General features: G+C 41.1%; 1 long non-coding RNA gene across 7 annotated transcripts in view; it reads right to left on the bottom strand.

Annotated features, from left to right (window-relative positions):
* Nucleotides 1-18,292, bottom strand: part of LOC116569568 — a 107,802-nt gene that overhangs the window by 11,003 nt on the left and 78,507 nt on the right. For 5 of the 7 annotated variants that reach the window (XR_004277074.1, XR_004277073.1, XR_004277076.1 and 2 more), the window contains 2 exons: nt 17,266-17,483; nt 67-184 (listed from right to left, as the gene is read on the bottom strand). This is a non-coding gene — a long non-coding RNA (uncharacterized LOC116569568). Of the gene's footprint in view, nt 1-66; nt 185-16,713; nt 16,903-17,265; nt 17,484-18,292 lie in introns of all 7 variants that reach the window. The other 2 variants (XR_004277077.1, XR_004277075.1) reach the window with 2 other exon arrangements.

Below are 18,292 nucleotides of genomic sequence, written 5' to 3'. Positions count from 1 at the left end.
GACCTCCCTTTATTAGCTGACCAGTCTGTGTCTCCCAGTGTAGAAGTTAGAGCTGAAGTTACTCACCTCCCTTGCAGCTAGAACACAGCATGTGACTCAAGCATTCACCAGTCAGGGACCCTTGGGAAAGATCTCTTTCCAGAAGATCCTATTGCACAAATGGCTTCAAAACAGGTGGAAGAAGCTGGAGCAGGAGAAGGGAATCAAATCTCAGGTGCTTTGTGCTCAGCAGCACCAGAGTTAATGGTCTCCTCATCAGGCCATTCTCTCTGCAGGGTTTGGGTATTGCTTCTGGAAGCTGAGCTTCCCTCGCCTTCCTCTAGCCCTCTCCTCAATTCTGTGAGTTTCTTCATATCCTTCAATAAATCCTTCCTCTGCTTACACATGGATAATGAATTCTAGTTGCTTTGCAGCTAGGAACATGGACCGTATAAAAGATGACATTCAATTATAAAAACAGTCTTGACACTCACAGCGAATACATTATGTGAGACGTCCAGGGTGATCTCTGAGTGTGTCTGCGTGTGCCCAGACAATGGGATAGAAAGTCAAACTAGTTCAATCAGACTGCAATCCTAGCAGTTGTTTGTCAGAATATGGCTAGGGTTCTTCTGTTAAACATATTACTACACTTACTTGAACTGTTTAGAAGAGAATCCTGAGCTTCCTACTGTTTAAGAAAACATTGATTTGGAATAAGCAAATGCTTCTTTCCCAGCCTGGCTGAACCTGTTTCCCAGATTTAACACAGGGCTAAGTTCTAGTGTTTTATGCCTCTGTAATACCTTTGTATGAGTTTGCTTAAGCTGCTATAACAAAATACCTCAGACTGGGTGGCTGAGACAACAGAAATTTACTTTCTCACTTTTTTGGAGGCCAGAAGTCCAAGATTGAGTCCAAGATTAGAAGTCAGTAAGTTTGGGGCACCTGGGTGGCTCAGTGGATTAAGCCTCTGCCTTCGGCTCGGGTCATGATCCCAGGGTCCTGGGATCGAGTCCCACATTGGGCTCTCTGCTCGGCAGGGAGACTGCTTCCTCCTCTCTCTCTCTCTCTGCTTGCCTCTCTGCCTACTTGTGATCTCTCTCTGTCAAATAAATAAAATCTTAAAAAAAAAAAAAAAAAAAGTCAGTAAGTTTGGCTTCTTCTGAGGACTCTCTCCTGGGCTTGCAGCTGGCCTGCCTCTCGCTGTGTCCTTGCATAGTGTTTCCCCTGTGCAAGTGTACATCTGTGCACTGATTTCTTCCTATAAGGACAGCTGCCATATTTGACTAGCATCCATCCATGTGAACTCACTTTACCTTAATTACCTAATTAATGGTCTTTTCTCCAAATACAGTCATATGCTGAAGCTCCGGTTGTTAGGATTTTAGCATATGAACTTGCAGGGGAAGAGGACACAGTTTAGCCCATAACAATTGTGTTCATCTAAATTATTTAAATCTAATGCTGATTTGGAGAAGCTAATTCCAAAAGGTACCACTACTCCTGTGTACTTTAACATAAATCTTTATAGTGAAATAATCTATTGGTTATTACATAAAAACTCTAACTCTAGGTTAGACCTCTGCTTCCCCACACCCTCATCCCCCATCCTTCAAAGTTTACCTTTTAAGTAATTAAAGTAAAAATGTCTAAACAGCTTTTAAAGTCTGATCTTTTCCACAAAGTTGTCCTCATTCTTCAATCTCCCACTAAAATCCTACTTTTTACATAAGTTCTCCCCTGATCTTCCCCGGCTGGAGGAGCTTTCTCTTCTTCAGGACTCTGAGAGTACCAATTAAAAGGCAGAGATTGGTAAAATGGACAAAAAATATGATGTGACTATATTCTGTCTACAAGAGAGACACTCTAGACTCCAAGGCACAAATAGTTTGATCATAAAAGGATGAGAAAAGGGTGGGAAAAAGTATAGCACTAACCGAAAGATCTCTGGAGTGGCTATCCTAATAACAGACAAATGGACTTCAATTCAAAATTGTTCTCAGAGACAAAGAAGGACTTCTCACAATGATAAAAAGATAAATCCATGAAGAAGATATGACAGTTATAAACATTTAGGCACCTAACAATAAAATCCCCAAATGCAGGAGTAAAACTGTCAAAATTGAGGCAGAAATAGAAAATTCAACAATAATAGTTCGAGACTTTGATACCATACTTTCAATTAAGAATAGAACAAGTACGCAGGAGATCAACAAGCAAACAGAAGACTTGAACAACATGAGGGACCAAACGGGCTTAACAGACGTGTATGAACACTCCAACCATTAACAACAGACTATATACTCTTCTCAATATAAATAAGAAAATTCTCCATGAAACACCATGCATTAGGCCATAAAATAAGTCTCAATAAATTTTAAATGATTGAACCCCAACAGAGTAGGTTTCCTGATCTAATGGAATGCAAATATAGAGGAAAGACAGGAAGATTTGGAGGAATCCAAAAATATGTGGAACTTAACACACTCCTAAATAACCAATGAGTCACAGAAGAAAGCACAAGGGAAATTAGAAAATATTTTGATTAGTAGTACATTTTGGGCTGCTCTTCCAAAACTAAGCTATTGTGCTAGAAAACTGTCCATTTTATTCATCAAAAGAAAAATCCAGTGGATCATTACTTCCTGGTTATCTGGTAATATGTGAAAGTCATAAGGAATCAATCAGAATTCCTGTCCTAAAAAATCCCTCCGGTTCTGTTTTGATTCCTCATGTCTCCATTTCTTTTATCAGTGTGTGGAGGAGAAATGCCATGAACCAGAAGTGGCAGCTTGCACTTTGAGAATGATTATAACCCACTTAAAATTTACTCCTTAGAAGCTGTCAAAAAAGTCTGACAATAAAAACAACCTAAGATTCACAATAACGTAGAGCAATGATCCATAATCCCATTTTCACATCTATTATAAAGACTAAATATGTGTCTTACCTGCATTCATTAGTGCTGTGACTGGACATGTGTAAATGATCATATACGTTTACCTTACAAGAAGTTTTGGGTTTCACACCTGCATTCTACCATAGGAATCCAGACTCATCCAGCTCTAACAAGAGCTGGATAAACTCAGGGTCTTTCCTAAAATAACAATGATTACTCTTCAGCAAAGAATTGCCAGTAAAGTCTACACTTGAGAAGGTATGAATTATCTTCTACACTGCACACATGTAGCAGTGTTTCACTTTGAGACCTAATATATCCGCACCACAAATCAATATTTTGATTAATTATACAGGTTTATCAAGTTCTTTGATGATCTTGGATGAAAAGGTCATACAATTCAAAGGCTGAATCTGGACTACATAGCATAATCTTACAGATCAAAAGCCTGCAAGAAACCAACTGTGGAAAAGTAATAATGTAAATAAAAATGTGATTTCAATCCCTGCTTGGCGACTGTCCTCGCTCTGGCCACCAAGGCTCGATGCCATCAGATGCATTAAGGCTGGGACACTGGTCACTCATGGGGGAAGGGGAGATGGTGAAAGCTTTTCTGCCTGTAGCCTGGGGTTGTGGGGGGGGGGGGGCACTGCTTATAAGCCTGAAGTACATTCAGCTGATGCATCAGACATCAGTTACTGAAGAAGTCCAGGCGATGAACTTCCTTTAGATTGCCCTGACCTAAGGGGATAAATGCAAGCCAACGTGATGAGTTACTTCAACAATGCAGAGACATCCAGTGTCAAAATGCCACAGGGCTGTAGTGTTCTAAGGCTGGGACTAGGTTTCCGGGAGACTAATTTAAGGTGGTGGGATTTTTGAAGCATTTGCAGAGATGGCAGCCCTCCCCCAGGCCCACCCTCACCCTCACTCTCATTGTGGGAAGGGCATAGTAACTTTGGTCCTAAGAATCAATGATGGATGATCCCCAAAGCCTGAGGCATGTAAACAGTGCTGGTGTCACGTGGTGGGTTGGTGACAGAGGGAGGGAACCAAGAAGAAGACAACCTTGGCAAAGAATTTCTGTTCTGTTCTTTCTTTCTATTCTCTTGCTAAGCCATTTTCAACTGCTGAAGCCCCAGAGGGTTTAGGACTTTGGCTGGAGAGAGCAAAGGAATGGGCATCTGATATCTAGGATCCCAAGCCCTTTGATCAGAATGGGAAACCTTCCTGGAGCAGGGGACTTTAATAGCATTGGATCAATAGCTAGGGCAGAGTCAGATACTCTCGTTTCAGATTCTGATCTGTCACTTGGCTGTGCAAACTTGTAAAAGGTGCTTAACTTCTCTGAGTCTAATTCCCTCATCTACAAAGGGGACTTAATAACAATATCTATCAGAATAAATGAGGATTAGGTTGATCTGCAAGTACCCAGAAACCTAAGATCACAGTGGTTTTAACAAGATAGAAGTCTCTCTCTCTCTCTCTCTCTCTCTCTCTCTCTCTCGCATAACACAGCAGTTCAGACCTGCTAAACTGGAGGACCATGGAACCATGGAACAGGCCATCTTCCACCTAGTTGCTCCACAGTCTTCAATGGTGGCTTCCATTCTAGCCCAAAATGTTTGCTGTAGCCCCAGTCCTCATACTCATATTCCCCACAGAAGCAGCAGGCCAAGAGAAAAGAAGGCAATGGCTTTCCCCTTTCTAGACACAGTCCCTAACTTTCTTTTGTCCTGAGCTTAATCCCACGGCCATACCTGGCTGCAAGAGAGCCTGGGAAATGTGGTTTTTACTCTGGATGGTCATGCTTCCTACTGCAATTAGGAAAGTCTGTTACTGAGAGGAAGGAATGAGAGTGAGGGACACATAGGATCTCTGCTCCTCAACCTATGAGGCTATAGTGAGGATTCGGGTCATGCTAGTAAAGTGCTCTGCAGGGACGCCAGACTAAAGGAAGTGCCCCATGAATGGCCAGGCCTACTGCCATCCCTCACTCCACTCAGAGCACCAGTGTTTGGTCCTAGGTGGCCAGGAGGGAGCAGCAGCTGCTGGATGGCAGGCCAAAGCAAGACAGGTAAGAATGCTGTTTGTGGAGCATGGGGGTGCAGAGGGCTCTCAGGGAGCAGGGCCTCACTCACCCCCACTGGCAAAATTTAGGGGTGGGGGTGTGCCAAAGAATCAGCGTTCAAGAAATGTAATATTTAAAATATTTTAAAAGCCAAAGGGAATGCAGAAAATCCACAATAAACAAGACATCAAAAATGTAAGTAAATATGGAATCCAACACCACACTTGTTCAACTCACCTCACCTGCTTTACTCTGATCCCTGATCAGAGCCGTCTCTCTTGGCCTGAGAGAATTCCTCAGGGTTTAAGGGATGACCCAGTGGGGGGGCAGTGTATCTGCAATAACAGATCCCACACAATATGAAACCTCTAAGGCATAACGGATATCTTTACTCCATACGTTAGCTTTGAAGAAAAACAATACTCTTTTTTAAATTGAAAAAATCCGTACCACCTAAATCACGAGAAAATTGAAAACACTTAAAATTGTACCACCAGTAATAATAGCAATAATAATATTTTAATTTCTATCTTTCCAACTTTCTAAAGGCAGTATATATAACTTCTTCCATTTAAAATTGAACTATTCAGTATATATTATAACCTGCATATTCACTTAGCAACATTTCTGTATTATTATATATTCTTCCACAATACAACTTTTCATGGGTCAGTCCATTGTAGGTGTATACCAAATCAGATAATTTCCAACTTTTCTGCTCTTATAAATAGCTCTGCAATAAATATCCTTGTAGTTAAGTTGTTTTTGTAATTATCTGTTTATTTGCTTGATATAAATTCCTAGAAGGGGAACTGTTAGTCATCCTTCTTAAGATTGCCATATACCCTTCCAGAAAATTTCTACCAATATATACTCGTCTCAGAAGCATATGAGTACATTTCCCATACTCTTGACAACATTGAATATAACCAGTGCTTTTAACATCTCAACTGATATAAAGAGTGAAAAACTAAATTAAAACATTTTATTCACATTTCTGTAATTGCTAATGGAAGTTTAGTTTTTCATTTTTTATCAGCATTTGCATTTTTTAAAATAAATTACCGGAGGAGGTAAACTCTATCATAGCAAGGAATTGTGTTTGCTTGTTCATTTATGTTTCCAAGCACCTACAATAGTGCCTGGCAAAGAATAAGAGCTCAGTCAATATTTGTTGAATAAAGGAAAGTGCCGAACAATTTGAAAGAGCTCTTTATGAAAGGAAATAATATTTAGGATGGGTTTCAAATATTTTTCTGTTTATCATGTCCCTGTCAGTTTTATTTATTGTGTTCTCTGTTATGTAGAAATACTATTAAAATCAAATTAATCGGGGTGCCTGGGTGGCTCAGTTGTTAAGGTTTCGCCTCAGGTCATAATCCCAGTGTCCTGGGATTAAGCCCCAAGTCGGCTCCCTGCATAGTGGGGAGTCTGCTTCTCCCTCTCCTGCTTACTGTGTTCTCTCTCTGTCTATCTCTGTTAAGTAAATAAATGAAAACTTCTTAAAAAATAAATTAAATAAATTAAAAAATAAAATCAAATTAATCAATGTTTTCCCTTTTTGTGTCAGGATATTACATACACCAAGACCGTGTGTGTGTGTGTGTTTGCCTGTTTGTACATACTTTTCTGACTATTTTTTTTCTGTCTTTCCAAGATTTTATTTATTTGAGAGAGAGAGAATGCAAGCTTGAGCTGGTGGAAGGGCAAAGGGAGAGGGAGAAGCCGACTCCCCACTGAGTCTAATGTGGGGATGGATCCCGGGACTCTGGGATCATGACCTGAGCTGCTTAAATGACTGAGCCACAAAGGTGCCCCATATCTTTTTCTGTTTTTAAATCATGTGGACCTTTTTTTACTCTATAGCATATTTGATTTTTCTAGATAGGTAATTATCTTCTGCAAAAATTATCTTTTCCTCTCTACCAGTATTTATGCCTCTCATTTAATTTTCTTACCTTATTGTCTTCCTTTAAATTCCAGAAAAATGTTTAATAATAATGGTTACAGTAGGCATCCTCATCTTGTTTCCTGACTTCAAGGGAAATACTTCTTATTTTTATGCTATTATTTTCAAGATATTAATTTCAGGATGCTTACTTAAGTTAAAAAATTATTTCCCTTTAAGAGGATTTTTTAAAAATCAGGAATGGATTTTAGGTTTTATCAAATGTTTTTGACACCAATATATTTGATATTTTGCTCTTTGAGCACTAATATTTTTTCTTAGTCTGATAATATTATTAAAAATCCTAAGATTATATCCTTCTTATTTTTCTAAAATAAACCCACTTGGACATAGTATATTTTTATTTTTATTTTTTTTTTTTAAGATTCTATTTACTTATTTGACAGAGATCACAATCAGGCAGAGAGGCAGGCAGAGAGAGAAGCAGGCTCCCTGCTGGAAGCAGGCTCCCTGCTGAGCAGAGAGCCCAATTCAGGGCTGGATCCCAGGACCCTGGGATCATGACTAAGCCGAAGGCAGAGGCTTTAACCCACTGAGCCACCCAGGTGCCCCGGACATAGTATTTTTTTTTTAAATCCAGGTTTGATTTGCTAATATTTCATATAGGATTATGACATTTATATAGTTATACATTTAGTCTATAGTTGTCTCTTTTTGAGGTTCTAATATGTCAACTTTGGCGTCAGGGTTACACAAGTTTTCTAAAATAAATTATGAGGCTTTTATTTCTCTCCATTTTAATAATTTTAATAGCACAGAAACTATGTGTTCCCTAAAAATATGAAGAGGAGTGCCCAGGTGGCTTGGTCAGTTAAGCATCCAACTCTTGGTTTTTGGCTCAGGTCATGATCACAGGGTCCTGGGATCAAGTGGAGCCTCCTAGGGGTCTCCCAAGCTCAGGGGGAAGTGTGCTCCTCTCCTTCTCCCTCTATTTTACCCTCTCACTTTGCTCTTCTCCCTGCTTGAGTGCTGTCTTTCTAACATTAAATAAATAAAATGCTTTTTTAAAAAAGAGAAAATACAAAAGCGCTTGTCAATAAATTTTCCTGAATCCAGTACTTTAAAGGTAGGTCCTCAACAATGTTTTCTGTCTTTTCCTTGCTTTTCATTCTATGTAGACTCTCAACTTGTTTTATACAAACTTGACCATTTGTGTTTTCATTTCTTAAAAATGAATTTAATCAGGATTTTGAAATGTATCAACACAAAGATATACATTGTATTTTCTTAAAAGTTTCCATAATCTCTTTTGTATCTTTGCCCAAACCCACTGCTTGATATTGATATTTTATATTGGATTTTTGAATCTAGGGGTTCTCTTTTTTCTCTGTTTTTGTTTTGATTATACTTGTGAGGAACCTGACAACATAACTGGTCCTATTGAAAGAATGGATTTTGAATGTAGTATCAGTTCTCTATTTTTCTAATTAATTAATTTTGCTTTAAACCTTCTGCTACCTTCCTCCTGCTTCCCTTATATATCTCTCCCTTTCTGGACTGACCTAAATACTTAGGTTATTTTTGTTGTTGTTGTTGTTTTTTAAATCAACTACTTCGGTGTGTCTGTATTAGTCAGTTTTTGCTAGGTTATGCTGCAGGAACAAATAATCTCCCAATCTCTTTAAACATCTTAGGGTTTATTCTCTTTCACATTACATGTCATTTGCATGCTGGCTACAGCTCTAGTCAAGGACTTCTTCATTCTGAGATGCAAGCTGAAGAAACCTCCCATCTGAGACACTTTCCTCGTGGCAGAAGGAGAGCAGTGGCTGAGGCACACATGGGCTCTTAAAGCTTCTGCATAGGTTACTCTCATTCACATTCTAAGGGCCTAGGAAAGTCAACTGATAGTGGTGGGGTACATAAGGTATCAAATCCTTATCGCAAGGAAGATAGCAAATAACTGTCCTAGACTTTGAAAGACAATACTCTTTATTTTGAGAGAGAAATAGAGAGAGAACACATGCATGTGAGTAGGGATGGGGGGAGCAGAGGCAGAGGGAGCAGGTTCCATGCCCAATGTGGAGCCTGATGCGGGGTTCAATCTCACAACCCTGAGATCATGACCTGAATCAAAATTAAGAGTCAGACACTCAACCAACTGAGCCACGCAGGCATCCATGAGAGGTAATATTCTTACTGTTATTTTTCTAAGTAGTATGCAACTATGATTTCTGCTTCTTTTCAGAGTATCTCATAATGGTTTGCTGAGAAAACGAGTCCAGAGAGTCTTGTGACTACAGAATACAAAGACATCTGGCCCAGTTAGAGAAGTTAGAGAGAGCTTTCTGGTAGAGTGAATGGTGGCTGCTGACCTGACAGAGAAGAAATTGGGCAGTTTTAGGATTAAAGGTGGTTGAGGGGTTAGGTAGGGGTGGGGGGGGGGGACTCCTTCAATTATCTGGTCAGATACCAGTCTCACAATTTTTTGCTGTGAATCCAAACTGTGTCAAAAAGTTAAAAACACAACTTCTGTGCAAATATAAAAGGAATATGTGTCAAAGATCTTCTTTGATTCATTAACGGGAAAATCCATAAGATGTTAAGACTATTTCAATGGAAAAGTTGAAGAACAGAGCTATCTACAGACAGTCAAGAATGTCACATAAATTTGCTAATAGATGCAAAACTGGTTAATCCCTGAAAGAGCAATAAAATGCAATGTTTGGGACTATCTTTTCTATAGCCCCTGGATGAAATTCATTTGCTTTGCTGTGAACAAGAATCATTTGCATTATTATCAAGTTTTCCATGTGTTAACGGCTACTCCTGTGGTTGGAAAGTAGCCTAATCAATAGAAAGTCAGTGAAAAGTGCACACCTTATAGGGGACGTTAGATAGTGGCCCAGCAAGCCACTGAAAAGACACATAGTAGTCTCTTTTGCTGATTTTCAGGTCTGAACAATTTTTCCTGATAATACCTTTTGATTGTGAAAAAAAATTTAATATTGATTTCCAACAAAGTCATTAACTCTACTGAATGGATCAAATATGTGTGAGCCCACTGCACCATCTTCAAACATGTATCCCCACCTCCCTGCCTAGACTCAGGTCAGGCCTATATGCTAATAATCTCTACTGTGTGTCCCGCGAAGGTCATTCGGGTTTACTCTTACTATCAAGGGTAACACATTCAGCAAATTCTTAAGCTCTTGTCATCTCCCCAGCAGCCTTTTGTGGTCCTTTTAACAGTCTGCTGGGCTGAGCAGGAAGAGACAGGTTGCTCTGGGCAGTGTTCAACAGCACAGCTCTTTGTCTCTCGTTGTCAGCCAGCCCTGTCACTACATTGTTCTCCAGGCGGCATGCCTTTGATGGACTATCTACCCCTCATGTCTCAACACTCCGGGCAGCATTTGGAGAAACAGCAGCCCTGCGTTGTTCCTTCGGCTACAGAATAATCCTATTATAATATGATGTGCTATCAACTCAGTTCCACATATTTGTTGAGAACACCATGAGGGAGTCCCAAAGATGTAAAGGCATGCTCCTGTTCTCAAAGACTGTCCCTCTCCAAAGCAGACAAGCCACATGCAAGAACAAACACAAAGGCCAGCTAGCAGAGTCCACAGGAAGGGCACAACAAATCCGTACTCCGCTACTTGCGCAATCGTGGACAAGGATTTCCCTTTTTTAACATCATTACCGAGGTATAATTTATTTACCACTACCCATTATAAATAAAGGTCCCGATGCAATTATTTTCAGTGAATTTACAGAACTGCGCAAACCTCATTTCAGTCTAATCTTAGAATATTTCCATCACCCCCCAGATGTTCCCTTAAAATCAATCCTCATTCTCGCCCCAGTCCCAGACAACCACCGACCTGTTTTCTATTTTTATAGATTTGCTTTTTCTAGAAATTTTATATACATGGAATCATACAATATCTGCTCATTTGAACATGACTTCTTTTACTTGGCATAACATTTTTGAGCTCCATTCTTGTTGTAGCATGTATTAATGTGTATTTATGCCTTCTGATTGCCTAATTGTATTCTGTTTTCTGGATTTCCAGGTTTTGTTCATCCATTCATCAGCTGATGGATATTCATAATAAGCTGATAGGCTTATTATGAATCATGCTTCTATGAACATTCACATATAAATCTTTGTGTAGACACAGGTTTCCATTTCTCTCGGGGAGGTGCCTGGGAGTAGATTTTTGCGACTTAAGTATCTGTTTGATTTTTCAAGAAACTACCAAACTCATCCAAAGTAGTGGTAGCATTTTACACCCCCACCAACACTGCATGAAAGTTCCAATTTCTTCACATCCCCATCAATACCTGTTATTATCTGTCTTTTCAAATCTAACCCTCCCAGTAGTTGGGGGATACTCTCTCACTGTGGTTTGATTTGCATTTTCCTAATGGCTAATGATGTTAAGCATATGTTCATGTGCTGAAAATCAAACACATATCTTCTTGGGCAAAATGTCTCTTCAAATCAGACCCATTTTTAATTGGGTCATTTATCTTCTTACTGTTGAGTTGTAAGAGTTGTTTACATACTCTAGATACAAATTCCATGTCAGATAGATGATGTGCAAATATTTTCTCCTAGTCTGTGGCATGTCTTCTCATTTTCTTAATGGACAAGTTATTTAAGCTACTGGAATCTAACTTCAGTTTCTGCAGATATTTGTGGTGATAGTAACTACCTATTCTCAGGATTGTTGAAAGGATTAAATGAGGTAAAATACATGAAAGATACTTAGCATGGGCTTTGGAACATATTAGGAGGCTTGCTGAATGTTTATAGATCAGTCTGAGTATAAAAAAGTGTGTAAAAAGTGCCAAATTGCAGGTAAACAATGAGTGCTTCTCTTGTTTGGGGAGGAAAGAAGTCAAGCTAGAGCTGAACGCTACCCAGCTTCACAGTGGGAATAAAACCTTGAGATGTGCTGCAGGATGAAAAAAAATCTGTACAGAGGAAAGTAGTCCAGGATAGGGAAAGGGCCAACAGAGGCACAGAGACATGAGTAAGCAAAGCTTGTGAGGATGGCAGAAGGGAAACCAATTTACTACAGACTGTGTTCTTCATACAGAGCCAAATATCATTAAGGCCTGGCATTATCAAGTTAGTATGTAAAGTAGGCATTTCAACCAGTTCTCTAACACTCAAGTTAAAAGACAAAACTGATTTTCTATTTTGAAAGGGGGAAATCAAAGATCAAAAATATTTTAGCTGATATAAAAATATGCCACCAATCCTGGAGAACACCACATATACATTACTCAGGGTGGGGACACTGTGGTGCCTGACAAGGCTAGGCAGTGGACAGGGCCCAAGAGAGAGCACCCAGGCCAGCTGTCCTCGCTGGAGACTCCTGCGGACATGAGCCACCACACTGGCTTGACAAAACTAAGATCATGTTGTTGTGGAGTGGGCCACCAAACACAGATTGGAGAGCCTGGGCCGCTAGCTCAGGAAACCCCAGCTGTCATTAAAAGAGGGTAAACCCAAGATGTCAGGAAACAGTAACAGCTGATACCTGTTTGAGTTCACTACACACTGGGGACTGGGTCAAGTTTTTACATAAAGTATCTCATTTAAAGTCCCATTATTGTCCCCATTTTATAGGCAAGAAAACCAAGACTCAATGAGGTTAAGATATTTGATGGAGCTGGAGGCCTATCTTGGGCGGTCTGACCCAGGCCCTTGTTCCTAAGCACAGTCCTTACTGATTGTGTCCTCAGCAGGGCTCATGTCCATGGCAGGAACTGCTGCCTAGTTCTCTCAATATTGTAAGCCAGCACAGGATCTGGTATATATGCAAGTCCCCAAGAGGTGTGTATGGCAGGAACCAAAGCCAAAGTGACCCTTCACATCACAGAACAAAGCTGACCACTGCACACATGAGGCCCCGATGAAGAACCCACAGGGAACATATCCACAGGGATTGAGGATCAGACACGAGATGGGCTGCTGCTCCTCTGTGGCTAATAGGAGTTAAGAGTTCTGAAGTTTGCAAATCATCTACCATCACCTACTTTTAAACAGCAATTAGGGCAGTTCCAGGCTTTTCCCTCTGTCAAAATAACTTGATTCTGTCACTTTATTTCACTGAACTTTGTGAAGCCAGTCCCATAATTGGTCCGCTGGGTCTTGTGCACGACTCTGCGTCCATCATAGCTGGGGATTCGAAGGAGCAGAATCACAGCTGCAGCTGCCAGGGACAGGTTGGGAAACCGCTTCCCCAACCTGCGTCACCCCACACAGTATGGTGATTCAGGGGCACACAACATCAGCGTCTTGCTGGCTGCATCCCTTGCTGGCTGCCCATCCCATGGGCAAGAGACTTAACCTTTCTGGTCTCAATTTCATCCTCTTTAAAATGTAAATAATAACAGTTTCTACCCAAAGAAAAGCCATAGGGCTGCAGGGACATTTAAATAAAATGTGGCCTTTAAAGTCATAAGCATAGCACTTGACATTTAGAAAAGACTAAAATTAAAAAAAAAAAAAAATGTTGGTCTTATCATTTGGCTTTCCCAGGTGCTAGTTCCAAAGCCCGTATCAGGTGGGAGTGTCTCTTCCCCAAATGTGTCACATCCTTCCTGTGCAATCCCAGGCTGGATACGCAGGACGCCAATAGGGCCGACTTGCAATTCTTATCCTATGCCAAGAAAGAATGGATGAACTCTCTGAAGATAAGGCATCCCTAATTCCCTTCCTTCCTCTGTAATTCTCCACCCCCTCTTTTTTTTTTTTTTCCCCCTTTCAGGCTAGGAGACAAAGAATGAGTGTCCTGGCGTCTTGCCAGAGGTAGCAGGAAGTTATGAATGAGGATTGCACAGGACAGTTGACTCTCTACAGAGATAGGCTCCAAATCAATCCTGAAGGCTGGGCAGTAACCACAGGAAACTTGGAGCCATGAGGCCACCACTTAACACTTACATATCTCTGTCTATCCTGGAGCCTTAGGCAAACAATAGCTTAATCCAGTAAAGGACTGGGGAAGTATTATTAGTCATGGACTATCTGAGATCAAACTTTGGGAACAGAATCTGGAATCAGGGACTCGGGTGGAACCAGAGTCCGTCCCTCTGTGAGTCTTTGAGGAATGTCACAGCAAATTTCCAACAACTGGTTAATGTCTACCAATGCTTAGCAAATTAGGCCTGTGTTGAAGTGTCAATGCCCAAGGGACTGATTTATTGAACTACCCTAATTAGGATCTTGTAACACATCAAAGGGGCATTAAAGAAAAAAGTGCTGGCTTCTGAGACTAAGGAGTACACAGAGGCATGGTTTGTCTCTTTGCCAGGCTCAACAAATGCCATTCTGATAGTGGGACAGCAGCTATCAATTAAATTAAAAACATTGACCCACCTGCTGGAGCAACCATATTGTAACCTCTTCCCCACTTCCACTGCTCCTTTGCTAGACGTTCACCTCTTTTAGGACCTTATTTGTATCATGATATGAAAAAACTACATATGGTAGGGTATGGGGTGGAGGGAAGGACGGGAGAAATAAGTAGATATTGAAAGATATTAAGGAATTATTGCAATAATTTTTAGAGGCAATAACGTACTATGGTTACGTTTGAAAGATAGTTCTCTGTAAAACTAAATACTGTAATGTGCATATAATAATATGAAATCTGGGATTTGCTTTAAAATATGCTGGTAGGAGAGCAAGTAAGAATATTTCTAAAACAAAATTGCCTAGGTGATGGATATATATGGTTTGTTACACTATTCTTCTGACTAATGTTTATGCTTGAAATTTTCCATAATAAAAAGAGAAAGTGCAGTACTAATTGGGGTACCAGGTACAGCCCCATGGCAACACATTTGCTATGATATTACTTGGTCCCATGAACAAAGCTCTGGAATTTTTACCACCAAGGAGGAGGCCCAACATGGACACATTAAGCCAGTTAAGTCATTGCAATCTGGGAACCATTAAAAAATTAAAGTAGATCTAATTAATTTTTCCAAACTGTTGGAGCCCATACCCATGAGGTCTTCTGTGGTTGACATGTTTAATGGGAATTTAAAATTTGATACTGTTGTTTTCTCTGCAATGACTTCTTAAAAATCAAGTATCATGGAGACCATGTCTTGATACTGTTCTACCAAAGGGAGAGAAAAATGAATAACTGCTGAGTCTCATCTGTGTGTCAAACACTAGGTTTGCTATATCTCATTTTTTAAACAGAAGAGTCTGGTAAGGTAGATATTAATATTTCCATTTCAAGATGGGGAACTGAAGTTCAGAGAAGGCTTGGTATGTGGCTGAGCCAGAATTTGAACATTGGCCATCTGAGTATACATTGTTTCTTTTTTTCCCAATTTTTATTTAAATTCAATTACTCAACGCATAGTACATCATTAGTTGCCGACGTAGAGTTCAGTAATTCATTGGCAGTTCAGTAATTCATCAGTTGCATATAACACCCAGTGCTCATCCCATCACATATTCTTAATCTCTATTCTATATTTTCTTTAGGGATTCCACCCAGACTGATTTTTAGCCATCATTTAGGAATATGACAAACCTTTCTGATTTTAGGTATCAAATACAACCATTCTTTTCTCTTTCTCTCTCCCCTTTCTTTTTCTCTCCCCCTTCCTTCCTTTCATTCATTCATTCATTCATTCATTCACTCATCTTTCAAAGTCTGTCCACAGTTACATGGCAGTCTGGGTTGCTGATGTAGAGGGCTAGGGATGTATGGGGTGGAAAGTAGGACACTGAGATTGGCCCGAGAAGCAGATTCAGGAGTACATAGAGAGCTGAGTCAATGACCAGAGATCAAATGAAGGCCTCACACCAGACAACCATCCAAACAAGAGGCCTCTCTGAAGAGCTGGGCAGGACCAGGTATGGGACTGCAGGATAGAGCTGGAGCCATCAGTCAGAAGAAGAGAACCACAAGAAGGAGAGTTGAGGAGGACTCAGACCTGGTATCCTGGTATCCTGAGCCGGTCTGCACAGAATCACAGATGCCTCTGAATCAAATACCCAGAGGTCTGTCTGTTTGTGGTCTGTCTCAGACAAGCCCTGTTGCTCATGGCATCACCACTCACCTTTCTCTCTCTACGTGATGCCTACTGTGTCACAATTTTCCTGAAATATACACCTCTCTCTAGGTCATTTGGTGCTTCGTTCCCACAGAACTGGACAGATTTAAGTGTTAGGAGAAGTCTCAGACAGTGTGGAGTTCAGAGGTTTTATTTTATTTAATTTTTTTTAAATTTATTTCACAGACAGAGATCACAAGTGGGCAGAGAGGCAGGCAGAGAGAGAGGAAGGAAAGCAGGCTCCCTGCTGAACAGAGAGCCCGATGCGGGGCTCAATCCCAGGACCGCGGGATCACGACCTGAGCCGAAAGCAGAGGCTTTAACCCACTGAGCCATCCAGGCGCCCCAAGTTCAGAGGTTTTAAACACTTCTGAGGTATCTAGGCAGACACCTCAAATCAACCCATAGATCACAGGCCCAAAAAAGGTGGTCTTCTCTTTTTTTGCCCATTAATGTAAGCATTACCTAGAAGGTCTCTGTCTCTGCATGTGTCATGTCAGTAGGCTTTCAATTCCATCCAAGTCAACAGTTATTAAATGTCTACCTATGTTTTAAGCCTTTGAGCCCAGTGTGATTAGAATTTTAGACTGAGCCAGAGGACATGGCTAGAAATATGTTTCCCTCTCCCCTAAAACATGGACTTCTGAGAATCTGAATATAAGCTATCTCTGAAAGAATGCCTTATGCATGCTGTCCCAAAAGTTCTAAAAGAGTTGATGAAAACTGTCAAAGCCAATGTTACACACCATGACTTACCCAACGTATCATTGTCGAGGTTGGATGAACCAGACCTTCTAATTCTACTGGAGCAAATTTGGGTAAAATAGTAAGACTCCAAAGTCACCATATGATAAATACCGTCTGTGATTTATTGCATGCATTTGCTATTTTGGAGGACTTGGTACTCAGTAGGTACACAATTAGAGTGAATACCTTCAGGTTACCCTATTTTGTAAAGGATGAAAATAACATAGAGATTTGGGTGTTTCTTTCAAAAGTCATCTGGGTAGCAAAGCATCTTCTTCCAGGGGTGTGACTGTGGTCTGAGATTCTCTGAGGCCAGTCTGCTAGGAGTCCCAATTAAACCAGTCACCAAGGAGGAAATAGTTTGATATACACCCCCTAGTAACTTGAGTCTATGCCTGCAGGTGACCAGGAGCTTCAGGGAAAATTGGGGGGCCCCAATGCAGAGTGGAAGTCCTTAATCAGTAAGACTGAGAAGCTACTAAACCCAGCTGGCCTCCTTCCCATTGTCTCCTGCCTTCTCATCTGCACTCCATGCAGACAAAATCGTCGTGAGAAACTTACCTTCGGTAGTTGATCTCTTGCAGGTGGAACATCTAGAACATTTGGAAAGTTTAGCAGAACAGCCACTGGTGATCAATGCCTTCCCCTAGGGACTCTCCGTAGCCACCATAAGTCACTCTGTGAATCAGCCCTTCTGAAGTCGGCAGGCTCTTTGTGAAGGAGAGAGAGCTCTTCTCAGGAACTCAACCCTATGCTCTCAACACACAGTCAGGACCTGCCTAGACAATAGGATCAAAAAAGTCAGGACCAATTTTAGCAACAATGCTGAGATACTATAATCCTTTTCCACAGCTTCAAAATGTCACCATCACGGATGTGGAGCGAGTAGCCAATATGTTAACATTCAGGACCCTAAACTCATTTCTATGGACTTTCTTCCACCCCTCAGACCTCCCAGAATCACCCTCTCCTTGCCAGATGACAGCAGAAATACAGAGGACACAGTGTCCAGCTACTGTAGGCAGGGCCTCTGCTCAACTAAATGCCATCTCCTCTGTCCCTCATCACTCCCTGGGAAACAAGCAGCAAGATATTGCACTCCCCATCTTACAGATAAGGAAACTGAGGCACAAAGAGGTAATATTATTTTGTCCAGATTCCTTCAGCTAGTAGTTAATAGAGCTGAGACCACCTCCTTGGTCTTCTGACACCTGGACCTTTGTTCTTTCCATTACCCATCAAAGCGACAGAAATGCAGGTCCTCACTGTAATGTGTTGTTACTCTGCTTTCGTCTTCTGAAAGGGATGCCTACTAATACACGGCCAAGTAGCGGCAATACAAGGCTGTTCTCCCACCAGAAGGTCCTCTGCTAATAATGTCCATTCTTTTCCCCAAGTCCCTCTTCACTCTGCCCCCCTCCTTCCTCTACTTCCCATCCCTCCCCACCACCGGCCTTGGGCTGCCTTCCCCTGGCAGATGTGGGGTTCCCGCCATTTGCTGGGGCCCTCAGGAGGGGAGCATCCTGGGGGATTGTCACCTCTGGCACATCTGTCAAAGGGAGAGAAATGGGGAAATCATGAGAAAAGG

Source organism: Mustela erminea, chromosome 11, assembly GCF_009829155.1.
Source record: "Mustela erminea isolate mMusErm1 chromosome 11, mMusErm1.Pri, whole genome shotgun sequence".
In the NCBI taxonomy this organism is placed as follows: Eukaryota; Metazoa; Chordata; class Mammalia; order Carnivora; family Mustelidae; genus Mustela; species Mustela erminea.
This window is presented reverse-complemented; position numbering and strand designations above follow the sequence as displayed.